Source organism: Dreissena polymorpha, chromosome 11, assembly GCF_020536995.1.
Source record: "Dreissena polymorpha isolate Duluth1 chromosome 11, UMN_Dpol_1.0, whole genome shotgun sequence".
In the NCBI taxonomy this organism is placed as follows: Eukaryota; Metazoa; Mollusca; class Bivalvia; order Myida; family Dreissenidae; genus Dreissena; species Dreissena polymorpha.
In genome coordinates this window covers 49,225,415-49,248,405 of record NC_068365.1, presented here as the reverse complement: position 1 = coordinate 49,248,405, position 22,991 = coordinate 49,225,415, and the positions used below count along the sequence as shown (strand labels likewise).

Sequence of the window (22,991 nt, the reverse complement as noted above, 5' to 3'; positions counted from 1 at the left end):
AAGAATCGTTTTGAAAAAATAATGACAATCAACAATATAACCATTTTCGTTTGCAACTGTTTATTGTGAATTTAAAAGCAACGACAATTTGACAAAGATGACAATAATTTGTATTTTAATACCCAGACGTGAATGTTAACAGCTTTGTATCTTTCCAATACAAATTCACACATGTCTGGCTCTTTGTTTGATAGTGTCGTGTGTCTGTGAACTTCTCGACAATCGGTGTATCGTCAAAAACATGTACCGCGAGAATAGCGCGTATGACATTATTTTCCACTGAAACGGTATCGACATGCGGTTGTCTTGACAACACATTGGCGCCAATATTTGATTTTCCACTTCTGTATTGTATACAGAAATCGTTATTTGATAGAGCCGATTCCCATCGGAGACCACACGCATCCAGTTTTGCGGTATTTTTTTCATATGTGAGGGAGTTATTATCTGTAAGAACTTCAAAGGGCACTCCATACAGATAGTCATGGAATTTCTCCGTGACTGACCACTTGAGAGCGAGAAATTCAAGTTTGCTCGAGTGATAATTTTGCTCTGACGGTTTTAAACTTCTACTCGCATATGCAACCACCCGCTTTGTATTGTCGTCCTGCATCTGGTACAAGACGGTTCCGAGACCATTCAAAGATGCGTCCGTGTGCAATATGAAGGGCTTATTGTCTATGAGCGTTTCAAACGCTTTTTGTTGTTGTTGCCTCAAAACAAATGGTCGTTTTTTCGGCTTTTGTTCGTACGCAGCCAACAGGTCGTTTAATGGTCGAGCTATTGTAGCATTATTTTCGACAAATTAGCGATAATAGCCAGCAAAGCCTAAGACACTTCTAACTTCTTTGATGGCGGTTGGCACTTTCTAGTTGCGGATGGCTTCCGTTTCGGATGGATCAGTTTTGATCCCTTATTCGTTCACCATGTGACCAAGGTAGGAAACTTCTTTTTTCAGGAAGTCACATTTGGATGCCTTTAGTTTAAGGTTATGTCCCCTTAACCGTTCAAAACAGGCTCTGAGACGCAATATTTTGGACCAGAAGTCGATCGAGAATATGATGACGTCATCGAGGTATATGAGGCATTCCCGCAGGTTCATCTCACCCATGCTTGCCTCAATAAGCCTCTGAAACGTAGCGGGGGAATTGCAGAGCCCAAATGGCATCCGGTTGCATTCGTAGAAACCTAGGTTTCCCACCTGTAACGCCGTTTTCTCCTTATCCTGTTCATTCATTTCCACTTGCCAATATCCGGCTTTTAAATCAAGTTTACTGAAATACCGGGAACCAGCTAACAGGTGTAAGGTATCATCGATCATAAGAAGTGCGTATGCGTCTTTATGTGTCCGACTGTTTAGTTTCCGGAAATCAAGACAAAATCGTATCGACCCGTCTTTCTTTCGCACTGTGACGACATTCGATGAAAATGGGCTGTTCGACGGTCGTATGGTTCACATGTCTAGCATTTCCTGTACATGTTCTCTTACCTCACTGACTAGGCCTGGAGGCATTCTACGGTATGGTTCCTTAAACGGTTCGGGATTGTCAAGATGTATTTTATGTTTGACTTGTTGGTACTTCCTAAATCTAGAGGCTCTTTTGAAAATACATTTTGAAATTCAAAAAAAAAATATTTCAAGGGTTCTTGCATTTCAGGTTCTAAATGGCTAAAATCTAGTTTAAGTTCATTAATTAGATAATCTTTTTCCTACTGTGATGGTTCAGTTTTACTTGTTTTTTTCTGTCTTGCACCCTGAATCCGGTGACCAGTTGCGCAGCACTTTCGCCTCTTGTAGTTCGCATAGAACTGATTTTGGCGCTATTTGAATTGTCTTGGCTGAAATGTTGAAAATACGAACTTGCACTCTGGCTGTCGTACCAACACTTCCGAGACTTACTACCCGTGGGCAGACGCTTTGCCTTTTGCAACCAGATTCGGACGGTTCGGTGATAGCAATCCATTCGTTGTCCGATTTCCGTACCATTCCCGATAATGTCAATGTCTGATAAGGCTGAATCTCAATTGGTCGATATTCACATACTCCAGTTGTTCGCTATTGCATAATCTTAGCCGCAACTCATTTTCCCAAATTAGGTTATAATTGATTATATTTTAAAAAGGGATTTTCCACAGAATCCCTTTTAAAATGGCCATTTTCAAAGAAATTTCTCTAGAATAAACCCAAATTTTTCTCAGTTTTTATAAGAAAGTACAAAAAATGTTACGCTGGCAGTACAACCCTTCTTACATTCAGACAGGAAAATTGAACTGAAATGTTACACTGGCGGTACAAACTCCCAAAGGTTTATTATCACATCATAACATAATTCAATCTTATGCTGGCAGTACAACCTATCAAAATTTCATAATCACTTCCAGAGAAAATATAAACTAAAATGTTACGCTGGCGGTACAAACTCCCAAAGGTTCATTATAATATCATCATATAAATGATAAATGAACTTAAAAATGTTACACTGGCGGTTCAACCTTCCAAATGCCTTTATAAAATCAACAAATAATTCATTCTACTCAAAAATTCAACTTAAAATGTTACGCTGGCGGTACAAACTCTCCAATTTTATAATCACTTCAACAGAAAAATTTAACTGAAAACGTTTGCTTGCAGTCCAAACTCCCCAAGGTTCAGTATAACATCAACAAATAATTCAACTTAAATGTTACGCTGGCGGTACAAACACCCAAATGTTCATTATAACATCACCAAATAAATAATTTCACTTAAAAAAAAGTTACGCTGGCGGTAGAAACTTCCAAAGGTTTATAACATCACCAAATGAATCATTCCACTTAAAATGTTACGCTGGCGGTACAAACTCACAAATTCATAATCACTTTGACAGAAAAATAAAACTAAAATGTTACGCCGGCGGTACAAACTCCAGGTTCATAATCACATAGACAGATAATTCTTTGAAAATGTTACGCTGGCGGTACAAACTCACAAAGGTTCATTATAGCATCACCAAATAAATCATTTCACTTTAAATGTTACGCTGGCGGTACAAACTCACAAAATTCATAATCACTTTGACAGAAAAATAAAACTAAAATGTTACGCCGGCGGTACAAACTCCCCAAGGTTCATAATCACATACACAGATAATTCTTTGAAAATGTTACGCTGGCGGTACAAACTCACAAAGGTTCATTATAACATCACCAAATAAATCATTCCACTTTAAATGTTACGCTGGCGGTACAAACTCACAAAATTCATAATCACTTTGACAGAAAAATAAAAATGTTACGCCGGCAGTACAAACTCCCCAAGGTTCATAATCACATAGACAGATAATTCTTTGAAAATGTTACGCTGGCGGTACAAACTCACAAAGGTTCATTATAACATCACCAAATAAATCATTCCACTTTAAATGTTACGCTGGCGGTACAAACTCACAAAATTCATAAAAATCTGTCTATTTTAAAAATGGAATGTCCATGAATCCCAATTAAAAGGGGTGTTTTACAGGGTTTTTTTGCGATAATTTTGACATGCTAATTTTTTGAAAACAAAAAAAATGTTACGCCAGCTTAACAAAATTGATTACATTTTAACTCAAAGGTGAATCGCTTGCATTCCTAATGATTTCTTATTTCCAGACCAAAACTGTAAATGTTATGCCAGTGTGACAAAATTCCAAACATTTCAACTCAAAGTGAATCACTTGCATTTCGAATGATTTCTTATTTACAGACTAAAACATAAGATGTTATGCCAGCGTAACAAAATTCCAAACATTTTAAATTAAAAGTAAATTGCTTGCATTTCAAATAATTACTTATTTACAGACCCAATCTCAAATGTTAAGCCGGCATAACAAAATAAGTAATATTTCCACAGAAAGTGCATTGCTCTCAAGTTTCCCATCATTGCTTTTTACAGACCCAAATTCAAAATAATATGCCAGCTTAAAAAAAATCCAAACATTTCAACTCATAAGTTAATCTCTTGTATTTCCAATAATTTCATATTCACAGACCCAAACCTAAATGCTATACAAGCGTAACAAGATTCATAACATTTCTACAGAAAGTGAATGGCTGATAAATGTCCAAACATTTCCTATTTACAGACAAAAATTTAAAATGTTATGCCGGCGTGACAAAATTTAAAACATTCCAACTCATAAGCGAATCTCTGGCATTTCCAATAATTTCTTATTTACAGACCAAAATCAAATATTACGCCGGCATAACAAAATTCATAATATTTCAACTCAAAATTGTATCTCATTAACAAATATATAATCATAATACACAAAAATAGTTGTTCTTGAAGTGTAAAGCTATAAACATATGGTTGTAGTTCATGGGATTTTGTTTTATAAATTAATATTCTATTTAAAAAAAAAACTTCAGAGTTTGTCTGATGTATTGAACATTAAACATCTAAAAACCCATCAAAAATGCAAATATAGCATACATAATTTATCATATTCACAAAACAGCTGTACATGTGTGTCCAAATTATAATCCAGACGTGTTTCTTGCTCACATAATACCCAGGCAGCAGTAACAGTCGTGCATACAGTCACACCTAAAACACAATTATGTACTTGTACATTATATATTCATTAACATGTGTAATTAAAGGTCTAATTGTAGTACCGCAATAGTGTCCTTTTGGTACATAAATTGTTATATACATACATTTATTTTTAAATATGATTTTGCAATTTATAACACAGTGTCAATGTGCAAAACAAACCAATCAGAATACCCAATTTCAATGTATTTTTCTTAAAATAACATTTACATAGTGAGGTTATAAGAATACTTTAAATTATTCCTGATAATGAATCAGAAACATTTGAATCATTTGAAACTTATTAAAGTTTCTTTAACTTTAGCTAAAACACACCCATACCATATGCATTTGCCAAGATAATTCTTAATAATCTATTTATGAAGTGAAAACACCAGTTGGAAACACATTTTCCCCATACACAGGTGGTAGTAGAGAAGTATGGCCATGTTCAATGTAACAAAATCAGCTAACAGTACTCAATTATTTTATTGCAATATATACACATTTATAGAGCTTTACCCCATGTTTATAAGAAAATAAATAATTTAATAGAATAAGATAAACACACTTTTCTAGTTGTATAGGTAGTTAATATGGCAATATGTCAGGTTTCTAATTTCTTTCAAGGGGCCTTTTAAAGTTTTGGTAAATTGACAAAATAAAAATGTTTCAGATTCGCATATTTTCATGGTAGTTATGATATTTGACAGGAAACAGTAATACTGAACATTTAGCATGCTCTAAAATATCCATCATATGCATCTTTTGATGATTTAAAAACTTGAAAATTATAAAGCGTTGCAACGTGTAACGATTGAATGGATAGCCTATTGGTCTAACTAAGTGATAAGACTTTTACACCAGGGGTCAGTGGTTCAAGCCATGTTCAGAGTTACTTGTTTTCTTTTTTAAATTTCATTCTTGTTTTTTTGACAGGAGCTTTTTAGATCCAATTTTCACATTTATCAATATAAAGCATTTAATGACAAACTTCAATACATGCCAAAATCTGTGAAAAGGCCTCTTTAATATTAAATACAAGTCATCAACCAAGATTTTCACAAATCATATCTAAGTCAGAACTTATGCTAATAAGTACACACCTGCATGTCGTCACCTTCAATGAATTGGCCATATCTTTCTGCATTTTTATCAACTGAAAGAAAAGTAAAAACATAAGAAGCATAATCCTCTTGAATGAAATGGCTGTCTGTTGCTGATGAGTGGGGGATCAAAAATCTTCCTATATTTTTCTACACACAAGATAAGTGTTATATAAAATCAAGTAGACATTTCCATCAATTTAATTAGCATCAACATAAAATATACTCATACACTATACTAGCTGATGATATTTTACTTTTAATACAAACCAGGGTTTTTTTTCCACTTTTTGGGAAGATAGCCCATGGCTTTGGAATTGGGAATTTTATCGGTATTTTCATGAAATTGGGAAAATAAATTCATTAGCCTTTTTTTCCACACGAAAAGTCCACTGATTAGGGAAATACTAAATTTGATTTAACTCTTTATAATCATTCAAATTAAAAGAAAAAAGTCATATAATACTTTATTAAATGTAATTGAATTAAAATTGAGATAAAATACACATAAGACTTCTTTCTAAAAAAAAAAAAAAAATTTTTTTTTTTTTTTTTTTTTTGGAAATTGGGAAATTTTTTCCACATTTTGGGAAAAAAGTATACTTTTTGGGATTGGGAACATAGCCGAATTTCGGCTATAAAATCGGGCCAAAAAAAACCCTGCAAACTGAGGACAATTATGTTTACAATTCACCACTACAAATTAAAGTTATTGAAAATGGTAAAACATTGACTGTATTTATCTACTTATACAAAAAAAACTAAAGAGTTTTTTAGGAACATACCTTTTTGTTTCTTAGATATTGTTTGGCCCAAACATTCTTCGGGAGCATTACACTTGTTTATCTGCACCTTTAAATAAAAAGTGCATTGTTTATTAAATTGTGTCATTAAACAAAACTCATGACTTAGACACTCAGTGCCAATAAACTAATTGCCCAACTCGTAACTATATTTTTTTGATCTGGTCATAGTCTTATTGTGCCATCAATATACTGGTATCGCTGCAGCGTTATTTTTAAGCACGTGTATCAGCAATTCTTACACCTTAATAATCTACTAAAGAACAAGCGCTGCTTCAAAAAATACATTTTAGTCAATACACGCAGACAAAATATCAGCAAGCTATCAGTACACTCTATTTTTAGACTTGTTTTTTTAGAAAGATAATGTCTGCTCCAGTAGTTTACATTGGATATGTTGTTTGTTCATATGGTTATGTATAACCATATAACCAACATAATGTTGTTAGTGTTTGTTCATATGGTTATGTATCTTTAAATCATTTGGCTATTTCAGTGTGTGTTTTATGGACCCCATTGGAAATTATCTTTCAGCTTAATGGGTTATCCATAGGTCATAAGCATTCATGCTCATATGAATCTACTTAAGTTACAAAACTCCCGTATAGACGATTAAATTGTTATTGTTTACATTGGGGATTTTCCGCGCATGCGCACTGACTGGTTGGCAAAAACACTGGTTACAGTAATGTAAAACATGTATATAAGACTTTTGTATAGTCAATAAAACGATAAAATTATCCGAAATAAACATCAAATCACTTAAATAATCGCGCAAATAGATTATATTTAGTAACAATAATTTTTTATTGACAAATATATTTTCGTCTTTATAAAAATACGAATTAGTTATTAGCATCAGAGTAATCGTGATCGGAAGACTAAATACAGCAAAAAAACAAAAAAAACAAACAAGAGCTTGTCACAGTAGTGCCAAATCCCCGCCGAAATGTGTTTGCTTGTATGACAACATTTGTTTTAGAGAGTAGAATAATATTTGTAAAAACAAATAAAGGGAGATAATTCATTATGCTCCGGACAAAAATTTACTTTGAAATTAAATAAAGGGATATAATTCAAACACTAAGGTAGATAGAGTTATGGTTCTTAGTCACTGCACTTCTCCTACTTGCCATCTGTTTAAGTTTGAAGTTTCAAGTAAATCCCTTTAGTAGATTTAGGGTTATGCTCCGGACAAAAATTTACTTTAACATTACCGGGTATATAAAAGGTGAGATAATTCAAAAACTAAGGTAGATAGAGTTATGGTTCTTGGTAACCGCACTTCTCCTAGTTGCCATATGTTTATATTTCAAGTTTCAAGTAAATCCCTTTAGTACATCTAGAGTTATGCTCCGGACAAAATTTACTTTAAAGTTATATAAAAGGGGAGATTATTCAAAAACTAAGGTAGATAGAGTTATGGTTCTTAGTCACTGACTTTTCCTACTTGCCATCTGTTTATATTTCAAGTTTCAAGTAAATCCCTTCAGTACATTTAGAGTTATGCTCCGGACAACAATTTACTTTAAAATTATATAAAAGTGGAGATAATTCAAAAACTAAGGTAGATATAGTTATGGTTCTTAGTCACTGCACTTCTCCTAGTTGCCATCTGTTTATATTTCAAGTTTCAAGTAAATCCCTTCAGTAGATTTAGAGTTATGCTCCGAAAAAAATTGTACTTTAAAATTATATAAAAGGGGAGATAATTAAAAAACTAAGGTAGATAGAGTTGTGATTCTTGGTCACTGCACTTCTCCTAGTTGCCATCTGTTTATATTTCAAGTTTCAAGTAAATCCCTTCAGTAGATTTAGAGTTTTGCTCCGGACAAAAATTTAATTTAAAATTATATAAAAAGGGAGATAATTCAAAAAGTAAGGTAAATAGAGTTATGGTTCTTGGTCACTGCACTTCTCCTAGTTGCCATCTGTTTATAGTCTAAGTTTAAAGTAAATCCATTGAATAGATTTGGAGTTATGCTCCGGACAAAGTTTCAGCCGGACAGACAGACGGACGGACAGGACCAATTACTATATCCCCTCTGAAAAAAAATTTGGCGGGGATAATAAATAAGCCGTCATCTTTGTTATAGTAAGACTTTTATAAATGATATTTCAAAAATAATGAAACATATATTTATAATTTATTTGATCACATTTATAAGTGGTGTGGATATTGTTATTGTTCATCAGCGATCGAATGTGTAAGAGGTGCATTTAACCAATTATAAAACAAAACCCTAAAAAAGCGGAATACATAACATTTGTTAAATTTTATCATTTTCTTTTCCATTGAATGAATTTTCATTTCGTTTCCATTGAATGACGATATTGATTATTTTAAGCATACACATGGTAAAAACACCCTGCATATTGTGCAAATTGAACTGTCTTTGCATGTATTTTGAATTTTTTAACTAAGTGATAACGAGTGATACATGTAACAATCAAGCATTTTATGATAAATAACACTATATATTTAATTTATTTTACGCAAGTAGTTTTGATTGATTGCTTTCATGATGGTGTTTCGTGCACTGCTGTAACTTACAATGTTTACACGTAATTGCCGATTTTTTAAAAAAATGCTGGTAATCGTTCAATACATTAATTTTGTAGTAGTAAAATTGCTCAAAATTTTAAATTTATAGTTATTAAACAATGTATATTATGATTAAACTGGCTAATATATATATATATATATATATATATATATATATATATATATATATATATACACACTTAATCCTGCTAATCCATTTCGAAGTAATATCTTCATTTTTTTTTTAAATATGTTAACATATTTTATTAAAGCAACTGTAACATATTTTCATTTTGGCTTTGAAATTTGGCTTAAATGACTGCTCAATATGACAAGAGATGACATGAAGGTATAATAAATTGTGTTTAATTACCATAAAATCATCTGCCACATGTGGTTTATGCAGGCACCCCAAGTATAGGTCCCTGGTTTAATGACACCATGTTTACTTTGTAACTGTCTGCACAGTATCCGATCATAACGAGATAATCATGCAATTAAACACCGGGTTTAAAATGATGAAACAAACAGTGTCAAAATTGGTGTGAACAATTAAATAAAAACAATTACATTTATCAAGTGAATTTATTTAATGTGTACCATGGTAAGTTTTTACAGACGTCATGTATTAACGTTCAAATCAGAACTATGTTGCGTACATAAAATCGATCTATTTGTTGTTGTGTTCATCCTTAATTGTATTCTTTCATTAAATTAAGTTTATTCTTAAAGAATTTACATTTTCTGAGATTTTTTTAATCTAAAATGATGTGCTAGGCAGAAAGATCTTTGTGGTAACCAAATACCGAGCTTGTAGATTGTGTTCTACTCCCAAGTTTGTTTAGTAAAAACAAATAATAGCAATATAATCTTTCCTAAAATGCATTTCCTTGCATGCTAATGTTTTATTTAGAAATAATTTATCAAATTATATTTGATACAGTGCATGATTATCAATAAACTCGATGATTATGATCACCATCTCTATATGCGATTATATGAACTCCATCTCTTTTTGCCAACCAGTGGGCGGAGTCTAAACTTTGCAGGTGCGCGTGACGTCACTCGTTAACTCGTCTATTGTTAAAAATTTGCATACAGCAACAGCGTTTTATTTGATGCTCTTATATAATAAATATATATTGGAATTTTAAATCACCTACTAGTCTTAATTATCTGAAATCTGCGATTTATTCTATGTCTCATTTGTCATATATCTGTATGTGCTAATGACCTTAAATGTAAATATATATCAGTACAAGTAACTTGAATACGTTACAAACGAATTTGTCCGAAATTACCGCAAGTCCGATAAAGATCCTATTACATGAAGCTCTAGTTAAAACAACCTATACCGATGGTTTAAATATATGCTCGAGAGCTATTTAATATTGTATGTAATCTTTGTTTACTGCATTCCTCTTTCAAAATAATGCCTTACTTATCGTGACCAGATGAGACATACAGCTTTCGGTTAACTGCTTTTCCTAAACAAAATAATAAACCGCCATTTATTTAGTTTGTTACAATCATTCTCATTGGTTATTGTAAAGCTTACTATCCAATCAAAAAACACTTTAATACGGACAATCTCGATTGAAAAAACACTGCGTTTTAATCGATTACGGCTACACTATTTTATTGTTTGTTTCCGAACGTTTATTTTTCTTACGCTGCTGTACAACGATTTTAGAGACAAGTTAACAAATTATAAACTGTATATGCATTTGGAACAACAATTTACCGTTGTCACATTCGTAGGTTCAATTTTATCATACGATGCGAATATGAAAGCGATATGGTTACACGAAAGACTTTTTAATAGACATATTTATTGATAGCTTTTTGGTAACACGCAACTTTATTTTAAACAAACATTTATAAACGGCTCTTGACTGAGGGACCTAGTATAACAAACCGATTTAGTATCTGTTTTATTCTTCTATTATATTGTTGTTCAGATTGATTTATACATGGCAAATACCAACTTCATGTGCTGAAAAAGGAACTTTCATCTTTCAATACTTGCTGAACACATTTTGTCTTTTCATACTAGACAACTGCATTACTACTACTGCTCATATTACTCGAGTGAGTGCTATTGTGTGTGCGTGTGTGTGTGTGCATACGTGCGTGTGTGTATTTAGATTTATGCAATTTCCAGCTATTTAGCTCACTACTACTACCACTATACCACTACCACTACTATTACTACTACTACTACTACTACTACTACTACTACTACTACTACTACTACTACTACTACTACTACTACTACTACTACTACTACTACTTCTACTACTACTACTACTACTACTACTACTACTACTACTACTACTACTACTGCAAGTTATATTACTACTGATATTTTTTACATGATATTAAGTTCTTTCTATGTAGCAAATCTGCGATGCCAAATGTTTTTAATTACATAAATGGATTTAGTTTAAAGAAGAACGCTTTCCAATCCTAACAACATGAATATTATTTGGACCAACATATGCCCTGTTAAAACGAAAACCCATGTTTAACGCTGTAAACTAAGAGACCTTTAATTTCTTATCGCAAAGCCATATCTTGTATATTGGTACACTACTGCTATGACAACCGACTGTCTGATGTGCGAATCATAACAACGTCCTGTGACAATAGAAACAATTTTTATGTGAATTCAGTTCTGATATCCATTACATGTGTTGATGATAACCTATAATCCAGGCATGTGTATTAATGTTAATACACATACCTGCTATAATACTACTACTACTAATAATAAAAATGCATTATAATGCATCATCATCATCAAAATCATCATCATCATCATCATCATCATCATCATCATCATCATCATCATCATCATCATCATCATCATCATCATCATCATCATCATCATCATAATCATCATCATCATCATCATCATCATCATCATCATCATCAACAACAACATCATCATCATCATCATCATCATCATCATCACCACCACCACCACCATCATCATCATCATCTTCTTCTTCTTCATAACTAATGCAGCTGTTGTTTTACATTTTATTCTGATGATATATATTGCTGATGCTACTGTTACCATTTCAAGTACAACACCAACTATGAATAGTTCAACAACAACATCTACTACTGCTAGCTATTTCTGCAACCTCTACTACTTCTCATGTGATCTCATGTGATTATAGTAAATATTATTGTTGTTGTTGTTATTTCTATTATTTCTTCTACTTTAAATTAAATGCGTAAGTAGAAAGGCAGTTGACAGCGCAGCCAGTATGTATATAGTCAAAGCATTATACGTTTCGAACTCATTAAAGAATTGGATTGTACCTTGTTTTATGTTATCATCCTTAAATTTATTCTCACTTATCACTGACAGCACTGATATTACAAGTAATAACACTGATACGAAATGGATAAAAAAATCCGAAATGAATATATACGGCTAAGAGTTACTCGTTAAAATATAACAATTTGTTTAAAATTATGTGTGAATTTTCCTTCCTAAGGTTGCAATTTAAATCGCTAAGAAGTCATCTGAGCAAATAAAAACCCGGCATAATTAAGGGTCTTTTGGATTGAAATTCAAAGGGAAGTATTATTTGGCAGCTAATTGTTCATCATTAAATTCACACTTAGCAAATCTCGATAACATAAAATTAGCCACAAACAACATCAATAAGTTTTTGCCTTATTCTCAGACTCTATAAAGCTGCGTTTTTCTTCTGTTTCTATATTGGCTGCGTTTTCCTTCTATTTCTATATTGCCTGCGTTTTCCAACGATATCTATATTGACTGCAACGATTTCTATATTGGCTGCGTTTTATGGCCCGATAACGCAGTCTGCAATTTGAAGCGATGTCTATATTTTCTGCGTTAAAAACAACAATTCGTTCAATCTGTACAAACATTTATCTGTACATACATACATTTTTATACATTTTATAAAAGTATGTTAATACATTTTGAATTACTCTTGTGTGCGTATAAAAAATCATTATGTTTTCAATTTGATTCAGAAAATAATAATACGTGCAAAAATATAAGATTTAATTATTTGTGGTATGAATAAAATAATTATGTAATTGGGTAATTATATAAATTATCACGGCCGTCTTCAAACAAAAAAGTTAAGGGAGGATGAAGAGAAGGTTTTCACGTGTTATCAAGTAATTAAGGTAAGTGTTGCTCAATGTATGGTTGGTCAATTAATTGACATGAAATTAAAGAGACATGTGGAAACTCTGAATGATGCTAATGTTCTTATTTGTATTGTACTGTGTCACTAATGTATCTACGTCCTGATTTTTTTAAGAAATAAAAGATTCAAATATGTCCTTTATATATTGTATCCATGTTGTAAATGTCTAATTTATAAAATATAATATATGGTACATTAAACAGATTACAAAGATAATAAGTTAGTATTTTTTTATTCAACGGATTTGTCCAGACAAAAAATGAAATCAGTTATTTCGGCCGTCAATCCCATTGTTCCAATACAGTAGCCAGGTGCCTGTGTTTTGAGCTGATAAGAAAGGGATCACCACAGCAGGTTGCTAATACACAGTGTATTCATTCGTGTCTGCTGGCGTTATGTTAGATGTCATTTTTATCAGTTTTAAATTATGTGTAATTTAGTTCGCATCTCTACGCTTTACTCAACATTCAATGGCACGAGCATTTAACAAAATTATAAAACATAACACATATCATTTTACTTCTTTTTTTAAATTAGTACGCGTATTATATGTTATATATTGTTTATTTTATTATGTTTTTCTCAACCAGAAAGAAATAATAAAACTTTGTTATATATAAAACGCACTCGGAATTTGACATTTAATTTGAAGCAATCCACAATTTTTGTAGCGGCCAAGCGCAGTATTTATATTTAAACTGAAATTAATATCAAACGAATTATTTCATATTTGTTTATGGTTTTTGTTTGATATGATTTTTTAATTAATCTTGTCTACAATATTTTACAAGACCCTGTTTTAATAGCATTAAACGTAATTGAAAATCTTACATTGATTCCGTCGTAAATAATCATTTATAAATACTATTATGTTATTTAAATAAACGCACCAATTATTAAAAAAAATATTATTGAGTTATTTAAATCGTAAATTCACTTTCACTAGATTTCCATTTTAATTTCAATCTACATTTTTTTGGTTTGGGGCCTAAATTTCCTAAAAGAATTCGTTTTAAGATGTTCAGAGGTTGCTCATTCAAGCCCCTTAATTCTTTACCGTAGGCATATCATTTATTACTCAACTCAAAATTAATCCTAGTTTGTAAATATATGCCCCTGATGTTATTGTAAGCCAATAATAGGTGTCAGTAACACCTCATTGTAGGTATAACACCTCTATAAAAAATCTATACACCGAAACCTCCACGGTATTTACTATATAAATCCAATTTACCGAACTTGTCATTTACCGAAACCTCCAGCACCCAAATATACTGCCATTTAAGCGATGAAAAACAATAAGTTTAAAAAATGTATGCACCTTTACCACTTTCATACATATACTGTTAATTAAAACCGTCGAATTATTGATACAGTCATTCTCGAACTTCACACGTTTTTGCCTTCTATCTCTTTATTGGCTGCGTATTCCTTCTATTTCTATATTGGCTGCGTTTGCCAACGATTTCTATATTGACTGCAACGATGTCTATATTGGCTGCGTTTTATGGCCCGATAACGCAGCCTGCAAATTGCAGTCTGCGTTAAATGCCGCGTTTTATACACACCCAAATAAATACAACTTCACATCTTTGCAATAATAAACCTATTATACATACAAATATAAACATTAAACATTTTGCTATCTAATACGATATCATTTCAATCGCTGTTTGAAGAAACCATTGTTTATTATCGGTTACCCAATAACGCAAATGTTATGCTCCATTGCCCTCAGGCATTCATCTTTCTGGTTTTATGACTTTAATCCGGTTGTAAAAACACGATGATCGAAGGGTCAATTGATAAGCGAAAACAGGACGAAATCTGATAAAATACTGCTGTAAAATTGACTGTCCGAAAATTTAGAGTCTTTAATTATGGATAAAATCCGTATGTCCGAAAATTTATAGGCACGAAATTAATCATATTTGCTTTAAATGTGTGTCCAAAGTCTTGAGTAATTACGGTATTGGATTGTGGTGGTATTTTGATAGATTTTACACAAAAATCATGTTGCTATTGTATTAATTAATAATTCCACACACAAGAGAGTTGCATTGTAAACTTAATAGTATTTAGAAACTCGATCATTGTTGTATGAACCTTGATCTGATACCTAGTTTGAAAAGAACGCCATCAAGCCTTACAAATTTATATAATGCAAACAAATGTAGTATATTAATATTTGATGAACTAAATTCTGATTATATATACATTGGTAAAATATATGGGCCAATGCAAATTATTTGCTATTTGACCTTTACGCAAGTATAGGTTGCCTCTAATGCAGTACTCCAGCTAGGCCTAAATTCAAGGGCGCCCCGCCCTGCCCTCCCGAACTTCCGCCCTGCCATCCCGAACTTCCGCCCTGCCCTTACTAGGCCCCACCCCCTGCCGTTTTTTTATTTTACATATGGTGATGAATAAATATGTTATTACAATTCATTGTAATTAATTTATTTCTCACTGTAGACATTATATTTGAAATGTTTAATAAAAAAAATAAAAAAATAATGGGAATAATATATTCTAACAATTATTAATGCCATATAAATTAACATGCAAGAGGAAGCATTCCAGAAATGCCCGCGTGCTCGAAAGTGCCCTTTTGACAAAATACTGCGCGTCCACAGTGTCCTTTTGACAAAAAGCCCCCCCCCCCCCCTCCCCCTGCCCTTTTCAAATCCTAGCTGGAGCACTGTAATGTGTTAAATGCAAGACGCTGAATGGTGAATAACAGATCAATCATATCGGACAATATATTAAACACGATGAATCTAAACCATGTAAACTGACAGACAACCTACTTAGCACAACGCCACACGATTTTATCCCTATACAAATTATCATCTCGTTGACAGCTGTTAACAAGCACTAAAATGCGACTTCGCTATTATTCATTTTTTGCAAGTATGCATTACAATCGACTATTCTAATTAGAATTTTGAAATATATTTTTATTATACGATTTTTGCATATTAATGCTACGGACAATCCTTTGCGTCCTTTTTATTACTTTATTGGACCGTTAGCAGACAGACCGTTATGGACTGGACCGCCTTGACCAAAATTTCGATCCAGGATTTAAAATGGCGTCGGTTGGATGATTTCGGTATGCACTTATGGTTTTTACTTTCTGCAAATAAATAAAGGTTGAGAAATACTTGTTATTGTCAGCGTTCTTACATAGAATATTGTATATAAAATAACATTCTCTGTATTGTCGCGCAAATGGTCTTCGAGTAGCCTGCCAACATGTTACTGTTTTGTTAGTTCATAGAACTGCAATAATTCACTTCTCCGGTTTATAACCCAACGGGTTGCTAAGAGTTGTAATTCGCCGTATATTGTCCTAAGGTGCAAAATTTGATCACCACTGCAAGGGCTAAGGAACGCTAATTATGCAAAAACTTAACAATGTTTACCTGTTTATTAAAAGCACAAACTGATATAAGCAAGAAATAATTGCTCTTTATTTAAACTTCATTCCTATAGGTTCGTGAATTCCTATTAGTTTGTGAATTTATTAATGACGTAATTTTTAAGCCGTCCGTGCACTGCACCCTCCGAATTCGTTACAGTTTCAAGCCGAATATATTTCTTTGGCAATAAAATCCGAAAAATGAGGACAAAGAATGTAAGAAGTTGTACTGTCACCATAATAATTGCACACACAATGAACACAAACATAAAATCCTTTGAAAAAAAGCACCTTTTAAGTAAAAATATTTCCAATATACGTTTTCCAATAATCCGGGTTCCTGTGTTCGCATTTGTCAAGGTCAGTTTACCGTACATTATTGACTCAGGTCGGCGTTGTCATATTTTAGAGGCCCGTTCAGGGGTTTATCGTATACACACGGAAATCAATTAAAATCTTATAAACGCCACGTGCATTTTTTAACGTTGTAAGCCAATCCTCAGAGATACCATGGAAGGTATAGATCATACAACCCCGATATTTTTCTAAAAGCAGTATCAGATGTAAAGACCAAAAAACTATTGGTACGTCGAGTGGCGCTACAATAGTACATCCCCTATCAAACCTTAAGAGATAGGATAAGTGGACGTGTAGAACCTAACAAATTCCTAAAGGAGACCATTTTTACAAATGACGAAGAGTAAGGGCTTGTGGAACATGCGGAAACTACGCAAGGCTTGGCTACAGTTTAAGCAATACAGCCATGCGCTTACCTGAAGGCAGTTAGCACGTGGAACATCGTGTCAGCCTTCACGAAGGCCGGTGTGTACCCACTAAACAAGAATGCGGTGCCTTCAGAAAAGCTTATGCCATGCGAGTCATTCCGAGACTCGAACTCTCTTCAGAAGTTACAAGCTGTATGGGCTGGCAAGCAGGCAGTTGAAGAGTATCTCCGGGCAAAAACAAAGGCGCCAACCCCTATCACGTGCAGATGCCAAAAGAAGATTTCGGCGAATACAAAACCAAAACCTGGCGGGAAATTAATAACAAGTGATGCATACATCGAAGAGGTGGAGATGTACGACGCCAAGAAAAATGTCAATGCCATCACATCTCAAAGCCAGATGATATGTAAAAGCCCGAGGCTGTCAATAACTGGCATACAAAAATTTCAAGCCAACATTGTTAGTGAAGACTCTGATACCGAATCGGCCACGTACGAGTCCGAAAAATGTTGCGTATGTGGACAATTTAGTCCAACAAATCTGGACACAAAACCGCACATAAAAATAGTTAATTGGGGGCAGTGGGACGAGTGTGGGCATTGGGTCCACCTTTCCTTCTGCCATACAAAATCGGTGCTGAGAAGAGGAGACAGTTTCCCTTGCCCACACTGTTGTTAAAATTTAAAGTTGTTTTGAACCGTTTATAAGTTATGCATTCGTTAATAATAAATTGATTGTAAAATCGTTCAATCGCTGATCATTAATGATTCATTACATTCGCTTGAATATACCATTTGAATGCGTTCAATGTTCATACTTTATACGTTATTTGTTAAATAAGTTCATTATGTATCGAGGATAAGGTAATCGCAAGATAGAGAAACGAAAGACTCTGCGTTTGCCTCAGCAATGTCCCCTCACAGAGCCTCACAGTAGAGCGCGTGCGTTCGACCAATCGAATTCACAAACTTATAGGAAAACGTCTAGCAGATATTGACTTCCAGCTGTCAACTTGAAAATGAAAGTTTATTGTATTATGCATGTTTGTTGACAAATATTTTTATTGTTTTATGAAACATATAGATATTTTCCCTTTTAAATATCACATTTTTCTTAATAATGCAGACGATCATTGTACGCATGCGCGAGTTTGAATGCGTAGGTGGCCGAACCAACAGGAAAAGTGGCTACTTTGTTATTCTTCGGTACACTTTATCCACCTTATTGGAAAACTTTCGTAATGTTGCCGACTATAAGTGTCCCTATCGCTTAGGTGGCAGTACACCAATCGTTTGCTCATCGTAATATTTGATGTGACCTCAGTAGTTAACAATGTCAAACAGATGTCAAATATTTACACTGTTCCAAATTTCAACATAAAAATGTCAACAAGATAAGTGTGATAACATCATTGTGATTTTTAGGTTGCATGCATAGGATAACGTCTGAAGGCTGCCATTCAGGAACAAAATTGAATTCAGGAATTTTTTCAAATTTTTTTCTGAGATGGAAAGGGTTTATATTATTGTTATTGTCAAAACATTAGCTTAAACTTATTTCAAGGAAACAAATACCGTGGCAACATCTTTTTTTACCCAGTGAAACCTCTACATTGCAGTGTTAAAGAGGTTCAATTGATGCAATGTATTCGGCTTAAATAATGAATGTATTGATTATTTTTGTATATAAGAACATAAATTGGCAACAAACACATCAGGATTTCAATAATAAAGACAACAAGGTATGCTCGCCCAGGTACCGAAATATAACTATTTTTTTTTTATCATTATGACACTGATAAAAGGGTTATTTATGTACTATTTTTTCAAACTGTTAGGTAATTATGAAATTTATGTACAGAGATTTCGTTCTAATATGTGTTCTCGGGCATTTTTCAGGTTAAGGTTGGAACAAGTTGTTTTCTTCTGGACATGGAAAACTACATGAATGAAGGAAAGGATGCACGTTTGCCATTCTTAAAAAAGTGGTCCACCTTTGGTAAAACATTATAAACTGTTTTACATTCAAAATACAAGTATATAGAAATGTTTGTTAAATTGCTATGTGTGTATTTTATTTTGATTATTGTTACTGTTAGTACCCTTGTATGAATCTCTTGCCAAATTGAATTTAATGTGTATTGACACACTTTAAGAAATATTTGTGCAGATTAAATAAAAAATTAACATCTGATACTTTACAGTCAGCATCTTATAAATAATTATTGGCTAAATTACATGTATATAAGGTCCAAATTATATAATAATCTTCGTGGATTTATAATAAAATGGTAAATGCGCAGCTTGAATTACATGTTATGATATGTGATTTTATATGATTATGACATTTTTTTTTGTACAAGCAAGGCTTATTTTGCCAATTGTTTAAGTTTTGAATTTAATATCCTAATTAATTGCATTTATATTGCAGTTCAGACTTCCTGTTCTGCAAGTTCAGTGACTATATGCCGCGTTGGGGTGATACCTTAAATGGTATGTTGTTGACTAACTCTGTGTGCTTTTACGGATAATTTCCTTCCATACTTTTTGCTTAGATAGGTAATTGACTAAGTTTGTGTGTTAATAATACAATTTCTTACTTTTTAACATGATGAATGATTGTTTTGTTGAGAAAGCTTTGCCACTCTTGACAACTTCTTATTATAACAACAAACATTTATGTGAAGGTAAACTGATTAAGCTGGAGAATTGAAGGGTTATCACATGTAGGATGCTGTATAATTGAGGTTAAATTGTAACATTTTGCATGAAGATTATTAATGTGCATGATTGGTATACATTCAAAGAATCTAATATTCATGTCTTTAAGTAACATATCCTATTATTGCTTCTATTGTGAACAGAGTCTGCTGTTGATATGAACAACATGGATCTTTCTGAGGAGGGTGAAGTGGAGATGGTGGCGACAGAAAATAACACTGCAAGTTAAGCCTAGGAGGAATCCACACCAGGGAAGCTCTCAAAAGTCTGCTAAGAAGAGGACATAGCAAGCTGTCCACCATTAAAGAGAACTTATATTCACTGCTGTCTACAGCTATAGCATTGATGATGGGGTGGCAACACAATACTGTTCATCAGGGAAAGCAGAAGCGTATCACCTTTGTTAGGGCTGTTTTTGACCTGATTTTATAGCCGAAATCGGCTATATTCCCAATAGCAAAAAGTATACTTTTTTCCCAAAATTTGCTAAAAAAATTCTTAATAGCCTTATAGGGGAAAAAACGCTAATGACATCGGCTGTTTTGCTTTTTAACAAAGCGTAGTCCGATCCGGTTTCGTACGGATTTTAGACTATACCTTGATTTGGATAAAGTCGGCATAATTCGTGTACAAGATATTCTCAATTTTGTTCAGGCGCTTATTATATTTGCGATTAAATTTAAGCGTTTTGTAATTTGGCTGCATGGAAAACAAATATGTCGCACAATTAGAAATATAACGTGAAAAAGATTCCTAAGCAAAACCTTGGCGGCAAAACGAAAACTGTTGATTTTATTGAGCAATCGTCATTATATAAACAAACATCGTCAAGAAGTACAAGTCTTCCCATTGAAACTCATTCCATTGTTAATGATAGTGATTTAATAACAAGTGACTCTTTTGCATCATCATCTTTGATTTCCGAAAGCAAAGCGCTGACTGATATTCAACATGTTGAAAGCAGCAGTTCTTCAGAAGAAGATGAAGCGCCTCCTTATAAATGGTGCCTGATGTGACTGATGACTTTGTGTGAGCTTATTATGTGGAAAACTGTTGATCATGGTTGATCATGATGGTGTTTGTGATTACATGTAAAGATGCTGAACTCATTCATGTAGTTATAAATCCCAACTTATTTTCCCAATGTCTTGAAAAATGCAGATAAAATTCCCAATTTCAAAGCCATGGGCTATCTTCCCACAAAAGCTGAACAAAGCACTATTTGTTGACAAAGTGAGATTCAACAGGTAAGGCCTGCCATGCCACTTGCCCCTGCAGACATGTTATGATTCTAACAACAAAGTGCATTTAATTTGGTGGAGGTAGATATTTTGTGTACTGTGAACTTTTAATCATTGTTAGAGAGGCTGTTTTCGGAGAAAACCCAAGGCATTGTAATAGCCTGCTCGCCGTCCCCCGCCGTCGTGCTAAAACCTTTACATTGGCTCTAAAATCAAAGCGCGTCCACCAACAACTTTGAAACTTCATATGTAGATGCACCTTCATGAGTTCTACATGCCACACCCATTTTGGGTTACTAGGTCAAAGGTCAAGGTCACTGTGACTTAAAAAAAATATTCTGACAAGCTTTCGCAGCCGAGCGTGTCACCTGTTATGCGGTGCTCTTGTTTTTTTATAAATAGTGGTTTGATATTTTATTTATGTCATTTTTACTAGCTTGATCTCTTCTGTCCTATTGTATTTAAAGTTTTAAGTTTGGACAGTTTTTATTTGATTGGTTTTAGTTTTTATGCCCCCGAAGAAGGGCATATAGTGATTGGACTGTCCGTCCGTCCGTCTGTCCGTCACACTTTGCGTTTAGGTTTCGAAAAATGCTCATAACTTCTATGTCCCTTGAGATGCAACCTTCATATTTGGTATATATGGACAAGGCCTTTCTTAACGCACACACATTTTGACCCCTTTGACCTTGAACTTAGGGTCTGCATTTAGGTTTCCAAATCTGGTTTAGTTTTCGAAAAATACTCATAACTTTTATGTCGCTTCAGATGTAACCTTCATATTTGCTATGCATGTGTATATGGACAAGGCCTTTTCATGTGCACACAAATTTTGACCCCCTTGACCTTGAACTTAGGCAATAGGATCCGCGTTTAGGTTTAAAAAAATGCTCATAACTTCTATCAAAGCGTTTTTCGGGGGCATATGTCATCCTATGGAGACAGCTTTGTTTATGTCCTATAATATGTTTGAGTAGTCAGAAGAAACAATGAAGTTTTGTCCATACTATATATATTAAAATTTTGGCAGAATTGTTTATTAATGCAATTACAAATTGCAGCAAATGCATCTGTTAAAGAACTTAGGATGCTTATAATTGATGTAAAGATTGTTTTATTTAGATATTGCATTTTTAAAATGACTTCTCATGTGTAAAAAAATGTATTGTATTTTATTTTTATTTTAAGAACTAATTTAAGTTAGTCATGAAAAATGAATATTTCACACTATTTCATATATTTCTAACCTACTGACTGGTGGATTGAGTACATAATAGTTGGAATTTCACTACTTGAAGGTTTGCACATCTTTTTTAACTTGACTATTATATATGAAATATATATAGTGGAGCTATCCTACTCACGTCGGCTTTTCCGTTACCGTTAGCGTGCAAATGTTAAAGTTTTCGTACTACCCCAATTATTTTCCTTGTCCCTTGACATATTGCTTTCATATTTTGCATACTTGTTTACCAACTTGATCCTAACATATAAACAAGATAAGACAACTCTATCAAGCATTTTGTCATAATTATGGCCCCTTTTCCACTTAGAATATGCAGCAAATGTTAAAGTTTGCGTACTACCCCAAATATTTTCATTGTCCCTTGACATATTGCTTTCATATTTTGCATACTTGTTTACCATCATGACCCCAACAAGAGCAA

General features: G+C 33.3%; 2 long non-coding RNA genes across 3 annotated transcripts; one reads left to right on the top strand and one right to left on the bottom strand.

The window, feature by feature from the left end:
• Positions 1-2,285: 2,285 nt before the first annotated feature.
• On the bottom strand, positions 2,286-10,583 carry LOC127850657 (uncharacterized). Of its 2 annotated transcripts, none has more exons than XR_008035404.1 (4): positions 10,451-10,583; positions 6,447-6,513; positions 5,662-5,714; positions 2,286-4,567 (listed from the first exon to the last, which is right to left on the bottom strand). It is a non-coding gene; the product is annotated as an uncharacterized LOC127850657 (long non-coding RNA). The 2 variants fall into 2 exon arrangements; XR_008035405.1 differs by lacking the exon at positions 10,451-10,583 and adding an exon at positions 9,383-9,407.
• Positions 10,584-16,263: 5,680 nt separating this feature from the next.
• On the top strand, positions 16,264-22,356 carry LOC127850990 (uncharacterized). Its single transcript, XR_008035613.1, has 4 exons — positions 16,264-16,329; positions 19,262-19,361; positions 19,794-19,855; positions 20,227-22,356. It is a non-coding gene; the product is annotated as an uncharacterized LOC127850990 (long non-coding RNA).
• The last annotated feature ends 635 nt before the right edge of the window (positions 22,357-22,991 follow it).